Raw genomic sequence first — 27,425 nt, 5'->3', positions numbered from 1 at the left:
GGATGTAAAGTGGTAACAGCCAATAATAGGAACAGAATGGCAGTGCGTTTAAAGGTAAAAATTGAGTCACCATATGATCCGGAAGGCCCACTATTGGGCCTGTCACCTGTGAAAGCCAGAATGAAAAAGACACGGGACGGAATATCATGTATTGCAGCAGTATTTACAGTAGCCAAGACATGGAAGCAAACAAAATATCCATCAACAGATAAATGGACAAAGAAGAAGTGGTATACATAGCGAATGGAATAGTAGGCTCGGGAAAGAAATGAACAATGCCGTTTTCAGGACTACAGATGAGCCTAGAAATAATCATATTAGGTTAAGTAAGTCAAAAGGGAATGACAAATATCCTATGATATCATGTATACATGTTATCCTAAGATTGCTACCAATGAACATATTTCCACAGAAAAAGACACTCACAGACTAATGAAATAAAATAATGTTTAGCCAAAATGAAAGGTGGGAGGATGGGAAAATTAGGACTATGGGGTTAACATACATATAGTAATGTATGTTAGATGTATAGAAACATATAACATATAAATATATGAATTATATAATCACCAATACCTATAAAATATACATTCTGTAATAACACACATGTTAACAGGATCCAAAGATGAACAGACATATGTATGAATCATTGAGCAGATTCTGTACAGCCAGACAATTACAACACTCTAATCAAATTGACACTGATAAGACATAGAAATTAAATTTAAAAAACAAACATAAGTAAGGAGACATAAACTTCTGGGGGCTTGTTCCAACATATTCTACTCTAATTTAAAACTTTGGAACTCTACATCCAGGAAGACTCTGTTGCCCCAGTAACAAGAGTTGAGAAGGTAATAATGCTGCCGCCTTGTGGCTGTTACCCACAACAGCAGCTTTAAACAAAGTGCTAATGGTTGCTTATATAGTCACAAGGACTGCAGGTCTGTAAATGACACAGGCGCTCAAAAAATGCCCTGGGGTAGGGAACAGGCAAGAAACTTCAACACATGAGAAATTTTTCAAAAAGTCAATAAGTGGAGGAAAGTTGTACTCACTCTTTAACCAAAAAAGGAAAAGAAAAAAAAGGACATGCGTAAAGCTCAGTATAAGGAATTATTATCCACATGCATATCCAACCTCCAAAAAGGTTTCAGCTCACACCAGTCAAATGGCCATCAGCAAAAAGTCTACAAACTATAAATGCTGAAGGGGTTTTAGAGAACTGTGTACATTCTAGCTGCTGGTGGGATGTAAAGTGGTAACAGAACTAACGAAAAGTGAATGGAGCTGCTCGAAAAGGTAAAAATTGAGCTACCATATGATGCGGCAGGGCACCTTTTGGGCCTATAACCTAAGACCACCAGAATCGGAAAGACAGAGGCAGGCAAATGTGCACTGCAGCAATATTGAAATAGCCAAGACATGGAAGCAAAAAAAAAGGTCCATAAAGAAATGAATGGACAAAGAAGAAGTGGTATATGGACAGAATGGAGTCTCATTCACGAAAAAAATAAAAGAATGGCATATGCAGCACCACAGAGGAGCCTAGAGATAATCACACAACATGAAGTAAGTCAGAATGCGAAAGACAAATGTCCTATGATATCACTTATGTTATCTGAAAATTCATAAAAATGAACATATTTCCATAGAGAAAGGCAATCTCAGATTGAGAAGACAAACTTATGGTTAAGCCAAAGAAATTGTGTGAGGAATGGATAAATTAGGATATTGGGGTTAACACACATATACCAATATATATAAAATATATAATCCCCAAAGACCTATGGAATAACAAGAGTGATCTACTCAACACTGTGTAATAACCTGCATGGAAAAGGACCTAAAGATCAATAGATATATGTATATGTGTAAATGAACAAGACTCTGTACACCTAGAAAAAACGACATTTTTCAATCGAATTTACTCTGATAAAAGCTACAACTTAAAGACACAAACAAGAATTAAGGAGGCTAAAACTTATGGGGCTTCGTCCTGGCACATTTCACTGTAATCTGCAACCTAAAAGCACAACTTACAGCAAGGTCCTGTTTCCCAGGCAAGCAGAGTTGACAAGGTAGAAATGCTGCCACTCTAAGGCCGTTTCCTCAAAGAGCAACGTTAAATCTACTGCTAATGGTCACTAATATTCACAAGGACTGCAGGGCTGTAAATGACTCATGCCCTCAAAAAATGTCCTGGGGTAGGGAATGGCCATAAAAATCCAAATGCGGCAAAATTTTCAAGAAGGCAATTAGAAGTTGTAAGTTTCGCTCAATCTTAAAAAAAAAGTGAAAAGGACATTGATAAACGCAAAACATCAGGAAACATGAGACGCATGCAAAACCAATCTACACAAAGGTATCACCTCACACCAGGCAGAATGACCATCAGCCAAAATCAACAAACAATAGATGTTGAAGAAGTTGTGGAGAATAGCGTAACCTCTCGGTCTAAGTGGGATGTAAAGTGGTAACAGCCAATAATAGGAACAGAATGGCAGTGCGTTTAAAGGTAAAAATTGAGTCACCATATGATCCGGAAGGCCCACTATTGGGTCTGTCACCTGTGAAAGCCACAAAGAAAAAGACACGGAACGGAAAATCATGTATTGCACCAGTATTTATAGTAGCCAAGACATGGAAGCAAACAAAATATCCATCAACAGATAAATGGATAAAGAAGAAGTGGTATACATAGCGAATGGAAGAGTATCCTCGGGAAAAAAATGAACAATGCCGTTTTCAGGACTCCAGATGAGCCTAGAAATAATCATATTAGGTTAAGTAAGTCAAAAGGGAATGACAAATATCCTATGATATCATGTATACATGTTATCCTAAGATTGCTACCAATGAACATATTTCCACAGAAAAAGACAATCACAGACTTATCAAATCAACTAATGGTTAGCCAAAATGAAAGGTGGGAGGATGGGAAAATTAGGAGTATGGGGTTAACATACATATACAAATGTATTTTACATGTATATAAATATATAACATATAAATATGCGAATTATATAATCACCAATACCTATAAAATATATATTGACAAAATACCTACCAAACAGCAAGGGAGGTCTACGCAACATTCTGTAATAACATACATGGTAACAGGATCCGAAGATGAAGAGACATCTGTATGAATCATTTAGCAGATTCTGTACAGCCATACAACCACAACACTCTAATCAAATTTACTCCGATAAGAAATAGAAATTAAATTTAAAAAACAAACATAAGTAAGGACACATAAACTTCTGGGGGCCTGTTCCAGCACATTCCACTCTAACTTACAACCTCAGAACACTACCTCCAGGAAGACTCTGTTGCCCTAGTAACAAGAGTTGAGAAGGTAATAATGCTGCCGCCTTGTGGCTGTTTCCCAAAACAGCAGCATTAATCCCAGTGCTAATGGTTGCTTAATTGTCACAAGGACTGCAGGGCTCTAAATGACACCTGCCCTCAAAAATTGCCCTGGTGTACGGAATAGGCAAGAAAATTCAACACATGAGAAATTTTTCAAGAGGTCAATATGAAGAGGGAAGCTGTACGCACTCTTTAAGAAAAAAAGGAAAAGAAGAAAAAGGATATGCCTATAGCTCAGTATAATAAATTATTAGCCACATGAATATCCAACCTCCAAAAAGGTTTCAGCTCACACCAGTCAAATGGCCATCAGCAAAAAGTCTACAAACTATAAATGCTGACGGGGTTTTAGAGAACTGTGTACCTCCTACTGCTGGTGGCATGTAATGTGGTAACAGCACTAACAAAAACTGAATAGAACTGCTTTAAAAGGTAAAAATTGAGCTACAATGTGTTGCGGCAGGGCACCTTTTGAGCCTATAAACTAAGACCACCAGAATCGAAAAGAGAGAGGCATGCAAATGTGCACTGCAGCAATATTGAAATAGCCAAGACATAGAAGCAAAAAAATGGTCCATAAACAGATGAATGGACAAAGAAGAAGTGGTATACGTACCAAATGGAATAGTAGCCTCGGGAAAAAAATGAACAATGCCGTTTTCAGGACTACAGTTGAGCCTAGAAATAATCATATAAGGTAACGTAAGTCAAAAGGGTATGACAAATATCCTATGATATCATTTATACAAGATATCCTAAGATTGCTACCAATGAACATATTTCCACAGAAAAAGACACTCACAGACTTATCAAAGAAACTAATGGTTAGCCAAAATGAAAGTTGGGAGGATGGGAAAATTAGGACTATGGGGTTAACATACATATATTAATGTATGTTAAATGTATATAAACATATAACATATAAACTATATGAATTATATAATCCCCAATACCTATAAAATATGTATTGACAAAATACTTACCAAATACCAAGGGAGGTCTACGCAACATTCTGTAATAACATACATGGTAACAGGATCCGAAGATGAACAGATATATGTATGAATCATTGAGCAGATTCCATGCAGCCAGACAATCACAACACTCTAATCAAATTTACTCTGATAAGAACTAGAAATTAAATTTAAAACCAAACATAAGTAAGGAGACATAAACTTCTGTGGGCTTGTCCCAGCACATTCCACTCTAACTTACAACCTCAGAACACTACCTCCAGGAAGACTCTGTTGCCCTAGTAACAAGAGTTGAGAAGGTAATAATGCTGCCGCCTTGTGGCTGTTTCCCACAACAGCAGCTTTAAACCCAGTGCTAATGGTTGTTTATATAGTCACAAGGACTGCAGGGCTGTAAATGACACAGGCGCTCCAAAAATGCCCTGGTATAGGGAATAGGCAAGAAATTTCAACACATGAGAAATTTTTCAAGAAGTCAATAAGTGGAGGGAAGTTGTACTGACTCTTTAACCAAAAACGGAAAAGAAAAAAAAGGACATGCCTAAAGCTCAGTATAAGGAATTTTTATCCACATGCATATCCAACCTCCAAAAAGGTTTCAGCTCACACCACTCAAACGGCCATCAGCAAAAAGTCTACAAACAATAAATGCTGAAAGGGTTTTAGAGAACTGTGTACCTTCTAGCTGCTGGTGGGATGTAAAGTGGTAACAGCACTAACGAAATGTGAATGGAGCTGCTTGAAAAGGTAAAAATGGAGCTACCATATGATGCGGCAGGGCACCTTTTAGGCCTATAACCTAAGACCACCAGAATCGGAAAGACAGAGGCAGGCAAATGTGCACTGCAGCAATATTGAAATAGCCAAGGCATGGAAGCAAAAAAAAGGTCCATAAACAAATGAATGGACAAAGAAGAAGTGGTATATGGACAGAATGGAGTCTCAGTCACGAAAAAAAATAAAAGAATGGCATATGCAGCACCACAGAGGAGCCTAGAGATAATCACAGAACATGAAGTAAGTCAGAATGCGAAAGACAAATGCCCTGTGATATCACTTATGTTATCTGAAAATTCATAAAAATGAACATGTTTCCATAGAGAAAGGCAATCTCAGATTGAGAAGACAAACTTATGGTTAAGCCAAAGAAAAGGTGTGAGGAATGGATAAATTAGGATATTGGGGTTAACACATATATACTAATATATAAAATATATAATCCCCAAAGACCTATGGAATACCAAGAGTGGTCTACTCAACACTCTGTAATAACCTGCATGGAAGAGGACCTAAAGATCAATAGATATATGTATATGTGTAAATGAACAAGATTCTGTACACCTAGAAAAAACGACATTTTTCAATCGAACTTACTCTGATAAAAGCTACAACTTAAAGACACAAACAAGAATTAAGGAGGCTAAAACTTATGGGGCTTTGTCCTGGCACATTCCACTGTAATCTGCAACCGAAAAGCACAACTTGCAGCAAGGTCCTGTTTCCCTAGCAAGCAGAGTTGGCAACGTAGAAAGGCTGCCACCCTAAGGCCGTTTCCTCAAGGAGCAGCGTTAAATCTACTGCTAATGGTCACTAATATTCACAAGGACTGCAGGGCTGTAAATGACTCATGACCTCAAAAAATGTCCTGTGGTAGGGAATGGCCAAAAAAATCCAAATGAGGCAAATTTTTCAAGAAGGCAATTAGAAGTTGTAAGTTTCACTCAATCTTTAAATAAAAGTGAAAAGGACATTGATAAACGCAAAACATCAGGAAATATGAGACGCGTGCAAATCCAATCTACACAAAGTTATCACCTCACACCAGGCAGAATGACCATCAGCCAAAAGTCAACAAACAATAGATGTTGAAGAAGTTGTGGAGAATAGCATAACTTCTCGGTCTAAGTGGGATGTAAAGTGGTAACAGCCAATAATAGGAACAGAATGGCAGTGCGTTTAAAGGTGAAAATTGAGTCACCATATGATCCGGAAGGCCCACTATTGGGCCTGTCACCTGTGAAAGCCAGAATGAAAAAGACACGGGACGGAAAATCGTGTAGTGCAGCAGTATTTACAGTAGCCAAGACATGGATGCAAGCAAAATATCCATCAACAGATAAATGGACAAAGAAGAAGTGGTATACATAACGAATGGAATAGTAGCCTCGGGAAAAAAATGAACAATGCCGTTTTCAAGACTACAGATGAGCATAGAAATAATCATATCAGGTTAAGTAAGTCAAAAGGGAATGACAAATATCCTATGATATCATGTATACATGTTATCCTAAGATTGCTACCAATGAACATATTTCCACAGAAAAAGACACTCACATACTAATGAAATAAAATAATGGTTAGCCAAAATGAAAGGTGGGAGGATGGGAAAATTAGGACTATGGGGTTAACATTCATATACAAATGTATGTTACATGTATATAAACATATATCATATAAACATATGAATTATATAATCACCAATACCTATAATATATATATTGACAAAATACCTACCAAACAGCAAAGGAGGTCAACGCAACATTCTGTAATAACATACATAGTAACAGGATCCGAAGATGAACAGACATCTGTATGAATCATTGAGCAGATTCTGTACAGCCAGACAATCACAACACTCTAATCAAATTTACTCCGATAAGAAATAGAAATTAAATTTAAAAAACAAACATAAGTAAGGACACAAAAACTTCTGGGGGCCTGTTCCAGCACATTCCACTCTAATTTACAACCTGGGAACACTACCTCCAGGAAGACTCTGTTGCCCTAGTAACAAGAGTTGAGAAGGTAATAATGCTGCCGCCTTGTGGCTGTTTCCCACAACAGCAGCTTTAATCCCAGTGCTAATGGTTGCTTCATTGTCACAAGGACTGCAGGGCTCTAAATGACACCTGCCCTCAAAAAATGCCCTGGGGTAGGGAATAGGCAAGAAAATTCAACACATGAGAAATTTTTCATGAAGTCAATATGAAGAGGGAAGTTGTACTCACTCTTTAAGAAAAAAAGGAAAAGAAGAAAAAGGATATGCCTATAGCTCAGTATAAGAAATTATTAGCCACAGGAATATCCAACCTCCAAAAAGGTTTCAGCTCACACCAGTCAAATGGCCATCAGCAAAAAGTCTACAAACTATAAATGCTGACGGGGTTTTATAGAACTGTGTACCTCCTAGCTGCTGGTGGCATGTAAAGTAGTATCAGCACTAACAAAAACTGAATAGAGCTGCTTTAAAAGGTAAAAATTGAGCTACCATATGATGCGGCAGGGCACCTTTTGAGCCTATAAACTAAGACCACCAGAATCGAAAAGAGAGAGGCAGGCAAATGTGCACTGCAGCAATATTGAAATAGCCAAGACATGGAGGTAAAAAAAAGGTCCTTAAACAGATGAATGGACAAAGAGGAAATGGTATACGTACCAAATGGAATAGTAGCCTCGGGAAAAAAATGAACAATGCCATTTTCAGGATTACAGTTCAGCCTAGAAATAATCACATAAGGTTAAGTAAGTCAAAAGGGTATGACAAATATCCTATGATATCATTTATACATGTTATCCTAAGATTGCTACCAATGAACATATTTCCACAGAAAAAGACACTCACAGACTTATCAAAGAAACTAATGGTTAGCCAAAATGAAAGGTGGGAGGATGGGTAAATTAGGACTATGGGGTTAACGTACATATATTAATGTATGTTAAATGTATATAAACATATAACATATAAACAATATGAATTATATAATCACCAATACCTATAAATTATGTATTGACAAACTACTTACCAAGTAGCAAGGGAGGTCTACGCAAATTTCTGTAATAACATACATGGTAACGGGATCCGAAGATGAACAGACATATGTAGGAATCATTGAGCAGATTCCGTGCAGCCAGACAATCACAACACTCTAATCAAATTTACTCTGATAAGAAATGGAAATTAAATTTAAAACCAAACATAAGTAAGGAGACATAAACTTCTGGGGGCTTGTCCCAGCACATTCCACTCTAACTTACAACCTCAGAACACTACCTCCAGGAAGACACTGTTGCCCTGGTAACAAGAGTTGAGAAGGTAATAATGCTGCCGCCTTGTGGCTGTTTCCCACAACAGCAGCTTTAAACCCAGTGGTAATGGTTGCTTATATAGTCACAAGGACTGCAGGGCTGTAAATGACACAGGCGCTCCAAAAATGCCCTGGTATAGGGAATAGGCAAGAAATTTCAACACATGAGAAATTTTTCAAGAAGTCAATAAGTGGAGGGAAGTTGTACTGACTCTTTAACCAAAAACGGAAAAGAAAAAAAAGGACATGCCTAAAGCTCAGTATAAGGAATTTTTATCCACATGCATATCCAACCTCCAAAAAGGTTTCAGCTCACACCACTCAAACGGCCATCAGCAAAAAGTCTACAAACAATAAATGCTGAAGGGGTTTTAGAGAACTGTGTACCTTCTAGCTGCTGGTGGGATGTTAAGTGGTAACAGCACTAACAAAATGTGAATGGAGCTGCTTGAAAAGGTAAAAATTGAGCTACCATATGATGTGGCAGGGCACCTTTTCGGCCTATAACCTAAGACCACCAGAATCGGAAAGACAGAGGCAGGCAAATGTGCACTGCAGCAATATTGAAATAGCCAAGGCATGGAAGCAAAAAAAAGGTCCATAAACAAATGAATGGACAAAGAAGAAGTGGTATATGGACAGAATGGAGTCTCAGTCACGAAAAAAAATAAAAGAATGGCATATGCAGCACCACAGAGGAGCCTAGAGATAATCACAGAACATGAAGTAAGTCAGAATGCGAAAGACAAATGCCCTGTGATATCACTTATGTTATCTGAAAATTCATAAAAATGAACATATTTCAATAGAGAAAGGCAATCTCAGATTGAGAAGACAAACTTATGGTTAAGCCAAAGAAAAGGTGTGAGGAATGGATAAATTAGGATATTGGGGTTAACACACATATACTAATACATATAAAATATATAATCCCCAAAGACCTATGGAATACCAAGAGTGGTCTACTCAACACTCTGTAATAACCTGCATGGAAGAGGACCTAAAGATCAATAGATATATGTATATGTGTAAATAAACAAGATTCTGTATACCTAGAAAAAACGACATTTTTCAATCGAATTTACTCTGATAAAAGCTACAACTTAAAGACACAAACAAGAATTAAGGAGCCTAAAACTTATGGGGCTTTGTCCTGGCACATTCCACTGTAATCTGCAACCGAAAAGCACAACTTGCAGCAAGGTCCTGTTTCTCTAGCAAGCAGAGTTGGCTACGTAGAAAGGCTGCCACCCTAAGGCCGTTTCCTCAAGGAGCAGCGTTAAATCTACTGCTAATGGTCACTAATATTCACAAGGACTGCAGGGCTGTAAATGACTCATGCCCTCAAAAAATGTCCTGGGGTAGGGAATGGCCAAAAAAATCCAAATGAGGCAAATTTTTCAAGAAGGCAATTAGAAGTGGTAAGTTTCGCTCAATCTTAAAAAAAAAGTGCTAAGGACATTGATATACGCAAAACATCAGGAAACATGAGACGCGTGCAAATCCAATCTACACAAAGGTATCACCTCACACCAGGCAGAATGACCATCAGCCAAAAGTCAACAAACAATAGATGTTGAAGAAGTTGTGGAGAATAGCGTAACCTCTCGGTCTAAGTGGGATGTAAAGTGGTAACAGCCAATAATAGGAACAGAATGGCAGTGCGTTTAAAGGTAAAAATTGAGTCACCATATGATCCGGAAGGCCCACTATTGGGCCTGTCACCTGTGAAAGCCAGAATGAAAAAGACACGGGACGGAATATCATGTATTGCAGCAGTATTTACAGTAGCCAAGACATGGAAGCAAACAAAATATCCATCAACAGATAAATGGACAAAGAAGAAGTGGTATACATAGCGAATGGAATAGTAGGCTCGGGAAAGAAATGAACAATGCCGTTTTCAGGACTACAGATGAGCCTAGAAATAATCATATTAGGTTAAGTAAGTCAAAAGGGAATGACAAATATCCTATGATATCATGTATACATGTTATCCTAAGATTGCTACCAATGAACATATTTCCACAGAAAAAGACACTCACAGACTAATGAAATAAAATAATGTTTAGCCAAAATGAAAGGTGGGAGGATGGGAAAATTAGGACTATGGGGTTAACATACATATAGTAATGTATGTTAGATGTATAGAAACATATAACATATAAATATATGAATTATATAATCACCAATACCTATAAAATATACATTCTGTAATAACACACATGTTAACAGGATCCAAAGATGAACAGACATATGTATGAATCATTGAGCAGATTCTGTACAGCCAGACAATTACAACACTCTAATCAAATTGACACTGATAAGACATAGAAATTAAATTTAAAAAACAAACATAAGTAAGGAGACATAAACTTCTGGGGGCTTGTTCCAACATATTCTACTCTAATTTAAAACTTTGGAACTCTACATCCAGGAAGACTCTGTTGCCCCAGTAACAAGAGTTGAGAAGGTAATAATGCTGCCGCCTTGTGGCTGTTACCCACAACAGCAGCTTTAAACAAAGTGCTAATGGTTGCTTATATAGTCACAAGGACTGCAGGTCTGTAAATGACACAGGCGCTCAAAAAATGCCCTGGGGTAGGGAACAGGCAAGAAACTTCAACACATGAGAAATTTTTCAAAAAGTCAATAAGTGGAGGAAAGTTGTACTCACTCTTTAACCAAAAAAGGAAAAGAAAAAAAAGGACATGCGTAAAGCTCAGTATAAGGAATTATTATCCACATGCATATCCAACCTCCAAAAAGGTTTCAGCTCACACCAGTCAAATGGCCATCAGCAAAAAGTCTACAAACTATAAATGCTGAAGGGGTTTTAGAGAACTGTGTACATTCTAGCTGCTGGTGGGATGTAAAGTGGTAACAGAACTAACGAAAAGTGAATGGAGCTGCTCGAAAAGGTAAAAATTGAGCTACCATATGATGCGGCAGGGCACCTTTTGGGCCTATAACCTAAGACCACCAGAATCGGAAAGACAGAGGCAGGCAAATGTGCACTGCAGCAATATTGAAATAGCCAAGACATGGAAGCAAAAAAAAAGGTCCATAAAGAAATGAATGGACAAAGAAGAAGTGGTATATGGACAGAATGGAGTCTCATTCACGAAAAAAATAAAAGAATGGCATATGCAGCACCACAGAGGAGCCTAGAGATAATCACACAACATGAAGTAAGTCAGAATGCGAAAGACAAATGTCCTATGATATCACTTATGTTATCTGAAAATTCATAAAAATGAACATATTTCCATAGAGAAAGGCAATCTCAGATTGAGAAGACAAACTTATGGTTAAGCCAAAGAAATTGTGTGAGGAATGGATAAATTAGGATATTGGGGTTAACACACATATACCAATATATATAAAATATATAATCCCCAAAGACCTATGGAATACCAAGGGTGATCTACTCAACACTGTGTAATAACCTGCATGGAAAAGGACCTAAAGATCAATAGATATATGTATATGTGTAAATGAACAAGACTCTGTACACCTAGAAAAAACGACATTTTTCAATCGAATTTACTCTGATAAAAGCTACAACTTAAAGACACAAACAAGAATTAAGGAGGCTAAAACTTATGGGGCTTTGTCCTGGCACATTTCACTGTAATCTGCAACCTAAAAGCACAACTTACAGCAAGGTCCTGTTTCCCAGGCAAGCAGAGTTGACAAGGTAGAAATGCTGCCACTCTAAGGCCGTTTCCTCAAAGAGCAACGTTAAATCTACTGCTAATGGTCACTAATATGCACAAGGACTGCAGGGCTGTAAATGACTCATGCCCTCAAAAAATGTCCTGGGGTAGGGAATGGCCATAAAAATCCAAATGCGGCAAAATTTTCAAGAAGGCAATTAGAAGTTGTAAGTTTCGCTCAATCTTAAAAAAAAAGTGAAAAGGACATTGATAAACGCAAAACATCAGGAAACATGAGACGCATGCAAAACCAATCTACACAAAGGTATCACCTCACACCAGGCAGAATGACCATCAGCCAAAATCAACAAACAATAGATGTTGAAGAAGTTGTGGAGAATAGCGTAACCTCTCGGTCTAAGTGGGATGTAAAGTGGTAACAGCCAATAATAGGAACAGAATGGCAGTGCGTTTAAAGGTAAAAATTGAGTCACCATATGATCCGGAAGGCCCACTATTGGGTCTGTCACCTGTGAAAGCCACAAAGAAAAAGACACGGAACGGAAAATCATGTATTGCACCAGTATTTATAGTAGCCAAGACATGGAAGCAAACAAAATATCCATCAACAGATAAATGGATAAAGAAGAAGTGGTATACATAGCGAATGGAAGAGTATCCTCGGGAAAAAAATGAACAATGCCGTTTTCAGGACTCCAGATGAGCCTAGAAATAATCATATTAGGTTAAGTAAGTCAAAAGGGAATGACAAATATCCTATGATATCATGTATACATGTTATCCTAAGATTGCTACCAATGAACATATTTCCACAGAAAAAGACAATCACAGACTTATCAAATCAACTAATGGTTAGCCAAAATGAAAGGTGGGAGGATGGGAAAATTAGGAGTATGGGGTTAACATACATATACAAATGTATGTTACATGTATATAAATATATAACATATAAATATGCGAATTATATAATCACCAATACCTATAAAATATATATTGACAAAATACCTACCAAACAGCAAGGGAGGTCTACGCAACATTCTGTAATAACATACATGGTAACAGGATCCGAAGATGAAGAGACATCTGTATGAATCATTTAGCAGATTCTGTACAGCCATACAACCACAACACTCTAATCAAATTTACTCCGATAAGAAATAGAAATTAAATTTAAAAAACAAACATAAGTAAGGACACATAAACTTCTGGGGGCCTGTTCCAGCACATTCCACTCTAATTTACAACCCGGGAACACTACCTCCAGGAAGACTCTGTTGCCCTAGTAACAAGAGTTGAGAAGGTAATAATGCTGCCGCCTTGTGGCTGTTTCCCACAACAGCAGCTTTAATCCCAGTGCTAATGGTTCTGTAATTGTCACAAGGACTGCAGGGCTCTAAATGACACCTGCCCTCAAAAACTGCCCTGGGGTAGGGAATAGGCAAGAAAATTCAACACATGAGAAATATTTTAAGAAGTCAATATGAAGAGGGAAGTTGTACGCACACTTTAAGAAAAAAAGGAAAAGAAGAAAAAGGATATGCCTATAGCTCAGTATAAGAAATTATTAGCCACAGGAATATCCAACCTCCAAAAAGGTTTCAGCTCACACCAGTCAAATGGCCATCAGCAAAAAGTCTACAAACTATAAATGCTGACGGGGTTTTAGAGAACTGTGTACCTCCTACTGCTGGTGGCATGTAAAGTGGTAGCAGCACTAACAAAAACTGAATTGAGCTGCTTTAAAAGGTAAAATTTGAGCTACAATATGATGCGGCAGGGCACCTTTTGAGCCTATAAACTAAGACCACCAGAATCGAAAAGAGAGAGGCACGAAAATGTGCACTGCAGCAATATTGAAATAGCCAAGACATAGAAGCAAAAAAAAGGTCCATAAACAGATGAATGGACAAAGAAGAAGTGGTATACGTACCAAATGGAATAGTAGACTCGGGAAAAAAATGAACAATGCCGTTTTCAGGAATACAGTTCAGCCTAGAAATAATCACATAAGGTAAAGTAAGTGAAAAGGGTATGACAAATATCCTATGATATCATTTATACATGATATTCTAAGATTGCTACCAATGAACATATTTCCACAGAAAAAGACACTCACAGACTTATCAAAGAAACTAATGGTTAGCCAAAATGAAAGGTGGGAGGATGGGAAAATTAGGACTATGGGGTTAACATACATATATTAATGTATGTTAAATGGATATAAATATATAACATATAAACTATACGAATTATATAATGCCCAATACCTATAAAATATGTATTGACAAAATACTTACCAAATACCAAGGGAGGTCTACGCAACATTCTGTAATAACATACATGGTAACAGGATCCGAAGATGAACAGACATATGTATGAATAATTGAGCAGATTCCATGCAGCCAGACAATCACAACACTCTAATCAAATTTACTCTGAGAAGAAATAGAAATTAAATTTAAAACCAAACATAAGTAAGGAGACATAAACTTCTGGAGGCTTGTCCCAACACATTCCACTCTAACTTACAACCTCAGAACACTACCTCCCGGAAGACTCTGTTGCCCTAGTAACAAGAGTTGAGAAGGTAATAATGCTGCCGCCTTGTTGGTGTTTCCCACAACAGCAGCTTAAAACCCAGTGCTAATGGTTGCTTAATAGTCACAAGGACTGCAGGGCTCTAAATGACACCTGCCCTCAAAAAATGCCCTGGGGTAGGGAATAGGCAAGAAAATTCAACACATGAGAAATTTTTCAAGAAGTCAATATGAAGAGGGAAGTTGTACTCACTCTTTAAGAAAAAAAGGAAAAGAAGAAAAAGGATATGCCTATAGCTCAGTATAAGAAATTATTAGCCACAGGAATATCCAACCTCCAAAAAGGTTTCAGCTCACACCAGTCAAATGGCCATCAGCAAAAAGTCTACAAACTATAAATGCTGAAGGGGTTTTAGAGAACTGTGTACCTTCTAGCTCCTGGTGGGATGTAAAGTGGTAACAGTACTTACGATAAGTGAATGGAGCTGCTTGAAAAGGTAAAAATTGAGCTACCATATGATGCGGCACGGCACCTTTTGGGCCTACAACCTAAGACCACCAGAATCGGAAAGACATAGGCAGGCAAATGTGCACTGCAGCAATATTGAAATAGCCAAGACATGGAAGCAAAAAAAAGGTCCATAAAGAAATGAATGGACAAAGAAGAAGTGGTATATGGACAGAATGGAGTCTCAGTCACGAAAAAAAAAAAAAAAAGAATGGCATATGCTGCACCACAGTGGAGCCTAGAGATAATCAACCAACGTGAAGTAAGTCAGAATGCGAAAGACAAATGCCCTATGATATCACTTATGTTATCTGAAAATTCATAAAAATGAACATATTTCCATAGAGAAAGGCAATCTCAGATTGAGAAGACAAACTTATGGTTAAGCCAAAGAAAAGGTGTGAGGAATGGATAAATCAGGATATTGGGGTTAACACACATATACTAATACATATAAAATATATAATCCCCAAAGACCTATGGAATACCAAGAGTGGTCTACTCAACACTCTGTAATAACCTGCATGGAAGAGGACCTAAAGATCAATAGATATATGTATATGTGTAAATGAACAAGATTCTGTACACCTAGAAAAAACGACATTTTTCAATCGAATTTACTCTGATAAAAGCTACAACTTAAAGACACAAACAAGAATTAAGGAGGCTAAAACTTATGGGGCTTTGTCCTGGCACATTCCACTGTAATCTGCAACCGAAAAGCACAACTTGCAGCAAGGTCCTGTTTCCCTAGCAAGCAGAGTTGGCAACGTAGAAATGCTGCCACCCTAAGGCCGTTTCCTCAAGGAGCAGTGTTAAATCTACTGCTAACGGTCACTAATATGCACAAGGACTGCAGGGCTGTAAATGACTCATGCCCTCAAAAAATGTCCTGGGGTAGGGAATGGCCAAAAAAATCCAACTGCGGCAAATTTTTCAAGAAGGCAATTAGAAGTTGTAAGTTTCGCTCAATCTTAAAAAAAAAGTGAAAAGGATATTGATAAACGCAAAACATCAGGAAACATGAGACGCATGCAAATCCAATCTACACAAAGGTATCACCTCACACCAGGCAGAATGACCATCAGCCAAAAGTCAACAAACAATAGATGTTGAAGAAGTTGTGGAGAATAGCGTAACCTCTCGGTCTAAGTGGGATGTAAAGTGGTAACAGCCAATAATAGGAACAGAATGGCAGTGCGTTTAAAGGTAAAAATTGAGTCACCATATGATCCGGAAGGCGCAGTATTAGGCCTGTCACCTGTGAAAGCAAGAAGGAAAAAGACACGGAATGGAAAATCGTGTAGTGCAGTAGTATTTACAGTAGCCAAGACATGGAAGCAAACAAAATATCCATCAACAGATAAATGGACAAAGAAGAAGTGGTATACATAACGAATGGAATAGTAGCCTCGGGAAAAAAATGAACAATGCCCTTTTCAGGACGACAGATGAGCCTAGAAATAATCATATTAGGTTAAGTAAGTCAAAAGGGAATGACAAATATCCTATGATATCATGTATACATGTTATCCTAAGATTGCTACCAATGAATATATTTCCACAGAAAAAGATACTCACATACTAATGAAATAAGATAATGGTTAGCCAAAATGAAAGGTGGGAGGATGGGAAAATTAGGACTATGGGGTTAACATTCATATACAAATGTATGTTACATGTATATAAACATATATCATAAACATATGAATTATATAATCACCAATACCTATAATATATATATTGACAAAATACCTACCAAACAGCAAAGGAGGTCAACGCAACCTTCTGTACTAACATACGTGGTAACACGATCGAAGATGAACAGACATCTGTATGAATCATTGCGCAGATTCTGTACAGCCAGACAATCACAACAGTCTAATCAAATTTACTCCGATAAGAAATAAAAATTAAATTTAAAAAACAAACATAAGTAAGGACACATAAACTTCTGGGGCCCTGTTCCAGCACATTCCACTCTAATTTACAACCTCGGAACACTACCTCCAGGAAGACACTGTTGCCCTAGTAACAAGAGTTGAGAAGGTAATAATGCTGCCGCCTTGTTTGTGTTTCCCACAACAGCAGCTTTAATCCCAGTGCTAATGGTTGCTTAATAGTCACAAGGACTGCAGGGCTCTAAATGACACCTGCCCTCAAAAAATGCCCTGGGGTAGGGAATAGGCAAGAAAATTCAACACATGAGAAATTTTTCAAGAAGTCAATATGAAGAGGGAAGTTGTACTCACTCTTTAAGAAAAAAAGGAAAAGAAGAAAAAGGATATGCCTATAGCTCAGTATAAGAAATTATTAGCCACAGGAATATCCAACCTCCAAAAAGGTTTCAGCTCACACCAGTCAAATGGCCATCAGCAAAAAGTCTACAAACTATAAATGCTGAAGGGGTTTTAGAGAACTGTGTACCTTCTAGCTCCTGGTGGGATGTAAAGTGGTAACAGCACTTACGATAAGTGAATGGAGCTGCTTGAAAAGGTAAAAATTGAGCTACCATATGATGCGGCAGGGCACCTTTTGAGCCTATAAACTAAGACCACCAGAATCGGAAAGACAGAGGCAGGCAAATGTGCACTGCAGCAATATTGAAATAGCCAAGGCATGGAAGCAAAGAAAAGGTCCATAAACAAATGAATGGACAAAGAAGAAGTGGTATATGGACAGAATGGAGTCTCAGTCACGAAAAAAATAAAAGAATGGCATATGCAGCACCACAGAGGAGCGTAGAGATAATCACACAGCGTGAAGTAAGTCAGAATGCGAAAGACAAATGCCCTATGATATCACTTATGTTATCTGAAAATTCATAAAAATGAACATATTTCCATAGAGAAAGGCAATCTCAGATTGAGAAGACATACTTATGGTTAAGCCAAAGAAAATGTGTGAGGAATGGATAAATCAGGATATTGGGGTTAACACACATATATTAATACATATAAAATATATAATCCCCAAAGACCTATGGAATACCAAGAGTGGTCTACTCAACACTCTGTAATAACCTGCATGGAAAAGGACCTAAAGATCAATAGATATATGTATATGTGTAAATGAACAGGATTCTGTACACCTAGAAAAAACGACATTTTTCAATCAAATTTACTCTGATAAAAGCTACAACTTAAAGACACAAACAAGAATTAAGGAGGCTAAAACTTATGGGGCTTTGTCCTGGCACATTCCACTCTAATCTGCAAACTTAAAGCACAACTGAAAGACACAAACAAGAATTAAGGAGGCTAAAACTTACGGGGCTTTCTCCTGGCACATTCCACTCTAATCTGCAACCTAAAAGCAAAACTTGCAGCAAGGTCCTGTTTCCCTAGCAAGCAGAGTTGGCAACGTAGAAATGCTGCCACCCTAAGGCCGTTTCCTCAAGCAACAGTGTTAAATCTACTGCTAATGGTCAGTAATATTCACAAGGACTGCAGGGCTGTAAATGACTCATGCCCTCAAAAAATGTCCTGGGGTAGGGAATGGAAAAAAAAATCCAAATGCGGCAAATTTTTCAAGAAGGCAATTAGAAGTTGTAAGTTTCGCTCAATCTTAAAAAAAAAGTGAAAAGGATATTGATAAACGCAAAACATCAGGAAACATGAGACGCATGCAAATCCAATCTACACAAAGGTATCACCTCACACCAGGCAGAATGACCATCAGCCAAAAGTCAACAAACAATAGATGTTGAAGAAGTTGTGGAGAATAGCGTAACCTCTCGGTCTAAGTGGGATGTAAAGTGGTAACAGCCAATAATAGGAACAGAATGGCAGTGCGTTTAAAGGTAAAAATTGAGTCACCATATGATCCGGAAGGCCCACTATTGGGCCTGTCACCTGTGAAAACCAGAATGAAAAAGACACGGGACGGAAAATCGTGTATTGCAGCAGTATTTACAGTAGCCAAGACATGGAAGCAAACAAAATATCCATCAACAGATAAATGGACAAAGAAGAAGTGGTATACATAACGAATGGAATAGTAGCCTCGGGAAAAAAATGAACAATGCCGTTTTCTGGACTACAGATGAGCCTAGAAATCATCATATTAGATTAAGTAAGTCAAAAGGGAATGACAAATATCCTATGATATCATGTATACATGTTATCCTAAGATTGCTACCAATGAACATATTTCCACAGAAAAAGACACTCACAGACTAATGAAATAAAATAATGGTTAGCCAAAATGAAAGGTGGGAGGATGGGAAAATTAGGACTATGGGGTTAACATACATGTACTAATGTATGTTAGATGTACATAAACATATAACATATAAATATATGAACTATATAATCACCAATACCTATAAAATATACATTCTGTAATAACATACATGTTAACAGGATCCAAAGATGAACAGACATATGTATGAATCATTGAGCAGATTCTGTACAGCCAGACAATTACAACACTCTAATAAAATTTACTCTGATAAGAAATAGAAATTAAATTTAAAAAACAAACATAAGTAAGGAGACATAAACTTCTCGGTGCTTGTCCCAACACATTCTACTCTAATTTACAACCTTGGAACACTACATCCAGGAAGACTCTGTTGCCCTAGTAACAAGAGTTGAGAAGGTAATAATGCTGCCGCCTTGTGGCTGTTTCCCACAACAGCAGCTTTAAACCCAGTGCTAATGGTTGCTTATATAGTCACAAGGACTGCAGGGCTGTAAATGACACAGGCGCTAAAAAAATGCCCTGGGGTAGGGAATAGGCAAGAAAATTCAACACATGAGAAATTTTTGAAAAAGTCAATAAGTGGAGGGAAGTTGTACTCACTCTTTAACCAAAAAAGGAAAAGAAATAAAAGGACATGCCTAAAGCCCAGTATAAGGAATTATTATCCACGTGCATATCCAACCTCCAAAAAGGTTTCAGCTCACACCACTCAAATGGCCAACAGCAAAAAGTCTACAAGCAATAAATGCTGAAGGGGTTTTAGAGAACTGTGTACCTTCTAGCTGCTGGTGGGATGTAAAGTGGTAACAGCATTAACGAAAAGTGAATGGAGCTGCTTGAAAAGGTAAAAATTGAGCTACCATATGATGCGGCAGGACACCTTTTGGGCCTATAACCTAAGACCACCAGAATCGGAAAGATAGAGGCAGGAAAATGTGCACTGCAGCAATATTGAAATAGCCAAGGCATGGAAGCAAAAAAAAGGTCCATAAACAAATGAATGGACAAAGAAGAAGTGGTATATGGACAGAATGGAGTCTCAGTCACGAAAAAAATAAAAGAATGGCATATGCAGCACCACAGAGGAGCCTAGAGATAATCACACAACGTGAAGTAAGTCAGAATGCGAAAGACAAATGCCCTATGATATCACTTATGTTATCTGAAAATTCATAAAAATGAACATATTTCCATAGAGAAAGGCAATCTCAGATTGAGAAGACAAACTTATGGTTAAGCCAAAGAAAAGGTGTGAGGAATGGATAAATCAGGATATTGGGGTTAACACACATATACTAATACATATAAAATATATAATCCCCAAAGACCCATGGAAAACCAAGAGTGGTCTACTCAACACTCTGTAATAACCTGCATGGAAAAGGACCTAAAGATCAATAGATATATGTATATGTGTAAATGAACAAGATTCTGTACACCTAGAAAAAACGACATTTTTCAATCGAATTTACTCTGATAAAAGCTACAACTTAAAGACCCAAACAAGAATTAAGGAGGCTAAAACTTATGGGGTTTGTCCTGGCACATTCCACTCTAATCTGAAACCTAAAAGCACAACTTGCAGCAAGGTCCTGTTTCTCTAGCAAGCAGAGTTGGCAACGTAGAAATGCTGCCACCCTAAGGCCGTTTCCACAAGCAGCAGTGTTAAATCTATTGCTAATGGTCACTAATATTCACAACGACTGCAGGGCTGTAAATGACTCATGCCCTCAAAAAATGTCCTGGGGTAGGGAATGGCCAAAAAAATCCAAATGCGGCAAATTTTTCAAGAAGGCAATTAGAAGTTGTAAGTTTCGCACAATCTTAAAATAAAAGTGAAAAGGACATTGATAAACGCAAAACATCAGGAAACATGAGACGCATGCAAATCCAATCTACACAAAGGTATCACCTCACACCAGGCAGAATGACCATCAGCCAAAAGTCAACAAACAATAGATGTTGAAGAAGTTGTGAAGAATAGCGTAACCTCTCGGTCTAAGTGGGATGTAAAGTGGTAACAGCCAATAATAGGAACAGAATGACAGTGCGTTTAAAGGTAAAAATTGAGTCACCATATGATCCGGAAGGTCCACTATTGGGCCGGTCACCTGTGAAAGCCAGAATGAAAAAGACACGGGACGGAAAATCGTGTATTGCAGCAGTATTTACAGTAGCCAAGACATGGAAGCAAACAAAATATCCATCAACAGATAAATGGACAAAGAAGAAGTGGTATACATAACGAATGGAATAGTAGGCTCGGGAAAAAAATGAACAATGCCGTTTTCTGGACTACAGATGAGCCTAGAAATCATCATATTAGGTTAAGTAAGTCAAAAGGGAATGACAAATATCCTATGATATCATGTATACATGTTATCCTAAGATTGCTACCAATGAATATATTTCCACAGAAAAAGACACTCACAGACGAATGAAATAAAATAATGGTTAGCCAAAATGAAAGGTGGGAGGATGGGAAAATTAGGACTATGGGGTAAACATACATATACAAATGTATGTTACATGTATATAAACATATATCATATAAACATATGAATTATATAATCACCAATACCTATAATATATATATTGACAAAATACCTACCAATCAGCAAAGGAGGTCAACGCAACATTCTGTAATAAGATACATGGTAACAGGATCCAAAGATGAACAGACATCTGTATGAATCATTGAGCAGATTCTGTACAGCCAGACAATCACAACACTCTAATCAAATTTACTCCGATAAGAAATAGAAATTAAATTTAAAAAACAAACATAAGTAAGGACACATAAACTTCTGGGGGCCTGTTCCAGCACATTCCACTCTAATTTACAACCTGGGAACACTACCTCCAGGAAGACTCTGTTGCCCTAGTAACAAGAGTTGAGAAGGTAATAATGCTGCCGCCTTGTGGCTGTTTCCCACAACAGCAGCTTTAATCCCAGTGCTAATGGTTGCTTCATTGTCACAAGGACTGCAGGGCTCTAAATGATACCTGCCCTCAAAAAATGCCCTGGGGTAGGGATTAGGCAAGAAAATTCAACACATGAGAAATTTTTCAAGAAGTCAATATGAAGAGGGAAGTTGTCCTCACTCTTTAAGAAAAAAAGGAAAAGAAGAAAAAGGATATGCCTATAGCTCAGTATAAGAAATTATTAGCAACATGCATATCCAACCTCCAAAAAGGTTTCAGCTCACACCAGTCAAATGGCCATCAGCAAAAAGTCTACAAACTATAAATGCTGACGGGGTTTTAGAGAACTGTGTACCTCCTAGCTGCTGGTGGCATGTAAAGTAGTAACAGCACTAACAAAAACTGAATAGAGCTGCTTGAAAAGGTAAAAATTGAGCTACCATATGATGCGGAAGGGCACCTTTTCGGCCTATAACCTAAGACCACCAGAATCGGAAAGACATAGGCAGGCAAATGTGCACTGCAGCAATATTGAAATCCCAAGACATGGAAGCAAAAAAAAAGGTCCATAAACAAATGAATGGACAAAGAAGAAGTGGTATATGGACAGAATGGAGTCTCAGTCACGAAAAAAAAAAAAAAGAATGGCATATGCAGCACCACAGAGGAGCCTAGAGATAATCACCCAACGTGAAGTAAGTCAGAATGCGAAAGACAAATGCCCTATGATATCACTTATGTTATCTGAAAATTCATAAAAATGAACATATTTCCATAGAGAAAGGCAATCTCAGATTGAGAAGACAAACTTATGGTTAAGCCAAAGAAAAGGTGTGAGGAATGGATAAATTAGGATATTGGGGTTAACACACATATACTAATACATATAAAATATATAATCCCCAAAGACCTATGGAATACCAAGGGTGGTCTACTCAACACTCTGTAATAACCTGCATGGAAAAGGACGTAAAGATCAATAGATATATGAATATGTGTAAATGAACAAGATTGTGTACACCTAGAAAAAAAGACATTTTTCTATCGAATTTACTCTGATAAAAGCTACAACTGAAAGACACAAACAAGAATTAAGGAGGCTAAAACTTATGGGGCTTTTTCCTGGCACATTCCACTCTAATCTGCAACATAAAAGCACAATTTGCAGCAAGGTCCTGTTTCCCTAGCAAGCAGAGTAGGCAACGTAGAAATGCTGCCACCCTAAGGCCGTTTCCTCATAGAGCAGCATTAAATCTACTTCTAATGGTCACTAATATTCACAAGGACTGCAGGGCTGTAAATGACTCATGCCCTCAAAAAGTGTCCTGGGGTAGGGAATGGCCAAAGAAATCCAACTGCGGCAAATTTTTCAAGAAGGCAATTAGAAGTGGTAAGTTTCGCTCAATCTTAAAAAAAAAGTGAAAAGGACATTGATAAACGCAAAACATCAGGAAATATGAGACGCATGCAAATCCAATCTACACAAAGGTATCACCTCACACCAGGCAGAAGGACCATCAGCCAAAAGTCAACAAACAATAGATGTTGAAGAAGTTGTGGAGAATAGCATAACTTCTCGGCCTAAGTGGGATGTAAAGTGGTAACAGCCAATAATAGGAACAGAATGGCAGTGCGTTTAAAGGTAAAAATTGAGTCACCATATGATCCGGAAGGCCCACTATTGGGCCTGTCACCTGTGAAAGCCAGAATGAAAAAGACACGGGACGGAAAATCGTGTATTGCAGCAGTATTTACAGTAGCCAAGACATGGATGCAAACAAAATATCCATCAACAGATAAATGGACAAAGAAGAAGTGGTATACATAACGAATGGAATGGTAGCATCGGGAAAAAAATGAACAATGCCGTTTTCAAGACTACAGATGAGCATAGAAATAATCATATCAGGTTAAGTAAGTCAAAAGGGAATGACAAATATCCTATGATATCATGTATACATGTTATCCTAAGATTGCTACCAATGAACATATTTCCACAGAAAAAGACACTCACAGACTAATGAAATAAAATAATGGTTAGCCAAAATGAAAGGTGGGAGGATGGGAAAATTAGGACTATGGGGTTAACATACATACACAAATGAATGTTACATGTATATAAACATATAACATATAAATATATGAATTATATAATCACCAATACCTATAATATATATATTGACAAAATACCTACCAAACAGCAAGGGAGGTCTACGCAACATTCTGTAATAACATACATGGTAACAGGATCCAAAGATGAACAGACATCTGTATGAATCATTGAACAGATTCTGTACAGCCAGACAATCACAACACTCTAATCATATTTACTCCGATAAGAAATAGAAACTAAATTTAAAAAACAAACATAAGTAAGGACACATAAACTTCTGGGGGCCTGTTCCAGCACATTCCACTCTAATTTACAACCTGGGAACACTACCTCCAGGAAGACTCTGTTGCCCTAGTAACAAGAGTTAAGAAGGTAATAATGCTGCCGCCTTGTGGCTGTTTCCCACAACAGGAGCTTTAATCCCAGTGCTAATTGTTGCTTCATTGCCACAAGGACTGCACGGCTCTAAACGTCACCTGCCCTCAAAAAATGCCCTGGGGTAGGGAATAGGCAAGAAAATTAAACACATTAGAAATTTTTCAAGAAGTCAATATGAAGAGGGAAGTTGTCCTCACTCTTTAAGAAAAAAAGGAAAAGAAGAAAAAGGATATGCCTATAGCTCAGTATAAGAAATTATTAGCCACATGCATATCCAACCTCCAAAAAGGTTTCAGCTCACACCAGTCAAATGGCCATCAGCAAAAAGTCTACAAACTATAAATGCTGACGGGGTTTTAGAGAACTGTGTACGTCCTAGCTGCTGGTGGCCTGTAAAGTAGTAACAGCACTAACAAAAACTGAATAGAGCTGCTTTAAAAGGTAAAAATTGAGCTACCATATGATGCAGCAGGGCACCTTTTGAGCCTATAAACTAAGACCACCAGAATCGAAAAGAGAGAGGCAGGCAAATGTGCACTGCAGCAATATTGAAATAGCCAAGACATGGAAGTAAAAAAAAGGTCCATAAACAGATGAATGGACAAAGAAGAAATGGTATACGTACCAAATGGAATAGTAGCCTCGGGAAAAAAATGAACAATGCCATTTTCAGGACTACAGATGAGCCTAGAAATCATCATATTAGGTTAAGTAAGTCAAAAGGGAATGACAAATATCCTATGATATCATGTATACATGTTATCCTAAGATTGCTACCAATGAATATATTTCCACAGAAAAAGACACTCACAGACGAATGAAATAAAATAATGGTTAGCCAAAATGAAAGGTGGGAGGATGGGAAAATTAGGACTATGGGGTAAACATACATATACAAATGTATGTTACATGTATATAAACATATATCATATAAACATATGAATTATATAATCACCAATACCTATAATATATATATTGACAAAATACCTACCAATCAGCAAAGGAGGTCAACGCAACATTCTGTAATAAGATACATGGTAACAGGATCCGAAGATGAACAGACATCTGTATGAATCATTGAGCAGATTCTGTACAGCCAGACAATCACAACACTCTAATCAAATTTACTCCGATAAGAAATAGAAATTAAATTTAAAAAACAAACATAAATAAGGACACATAAACTTCTGGGGGCCTGTTCCAGCACATTCCACTCTAATTTACAACCTGGGAACACTACCTCCAGGAAGACTCTGTTGCCCTAGTAACAAGAGTTGAGAAGGTAATAATGCTGCCGCCTTGTGGCTGTTTCCCACAACAGCAGCTTTAATCCCAGTGCTAATGGTTGCTTCATTGTCACAAGGACTGCAGGGCTCTAAATGATACCTGCCCTCAAAAAATGCCCTGGGGTAGGGATTAGGCAAGAAAATTCAACACATGAGAAATTTTTCAAGAAGTCAATATGAAGAGGGAAGTTGTCCTCACTCTTTAAGAAAAAAAGGAAAAGAAGAAAAAGGATATGCCTATAGCTCAGTATAAGAAATTATTAGCAACATGCATATCCAACCTCCAAAAAGGTTTCAGCTCACACCAGTCAAATGGCCATCAGCAAAAAGTCTACAAACTATAAATGCTGACGGGGTTTTAGAGAACTGTGTACCTCCTAGCTGCTGGTGGCATGTAAAGTAGTAACAGCACTAACAAAAACTGAATAGAGCTGCTTGAAAAGGTAAAAATTGAGCTACCATATGATGCGGAAGGGCACCTTTTCGGCCTATAACCTAAGACCACCAGAATCGGAAAGACATAGGCAGGCAAATGTGCACTGCAGCAATATTGAAATCCCAAGACATGGAAGCAAAAAAAAAGGTCCATAAACAAATGAATGGACAAAGAAGAAGTGGTATATGGACAGAATGGAGTCTCAGTCACGAAAAAAAAAAAAAAGAATGGCATATGCAGCACCACAGAGGAGCCTAGAGATAATCACCCAACGTGAAGTAAGTCAGAATGCGAAAGACAAATGCCCTATGATATCACTTATGTTATCTGAAAATTCATAAAAATGAACATATTTCCATAGAGAAAGGCAATCTCAGATTGAGAAGACAAACTTATGGTTAAGCCAAAGAAAAGGTGTGAGGAATGGATAAATTAGGATATTGGGGTTAACACACATATACTAATACATATAAAATATATAATCCCCAAAGACCTATGGAATACCAAGGGTGGTCTACTCAACACTCTGTAATAACCTGCATGGAAAAGGACGTAAAGATCAATAGATATATGAATATGTGTAAATGAACAAGATTGTGTACACCTAGAAAAAAAGACATTTTTCTATCGAATTTACTCTGATAAAAGCTACAACTGAAAGACACAAACAAGAATTAAGGAGGCTAAAACTTATGGGGCTTTTTCCTGGCACATTCCACTCTAATCTGCAACATGAAAGCACAATTTGCAGCAAGGTCCTGTTTCCCTAGCAAGCAGAGTAGGCAACGTAGAAATGCTGCCACCCTAAGGCCGTTTCCTCATAGAGCAGCATTAAATCTACTTCTAATGGTCACTAATATTCACAAGGACTGCAGGGCTGTAAATGACTCATGCCCTCAAAAAGTGTCCTGGGGTAGGGAAT

Source organism: Eschrichtius robustus, chromosome 3, assembly GCF_028021215.1.
Source record: "Eschrichtius robustus isolate mEscRob2 chromosome 3, mEscRob2.pri, whole genome shotgun sequence".
Classification (NCBI taxonomy): domain Eukaryota; kingdom Metazoa; phylum Chordata; class Mammalia; order Artiodactyla; family Eschrichtiidae; genus Eschrichtius; species Eschrichtius robustus.
The sequence above is the reverse complement of the archived record's forward strand: the minus strand, read 5'-3'. Positions refer to the sequence as shown.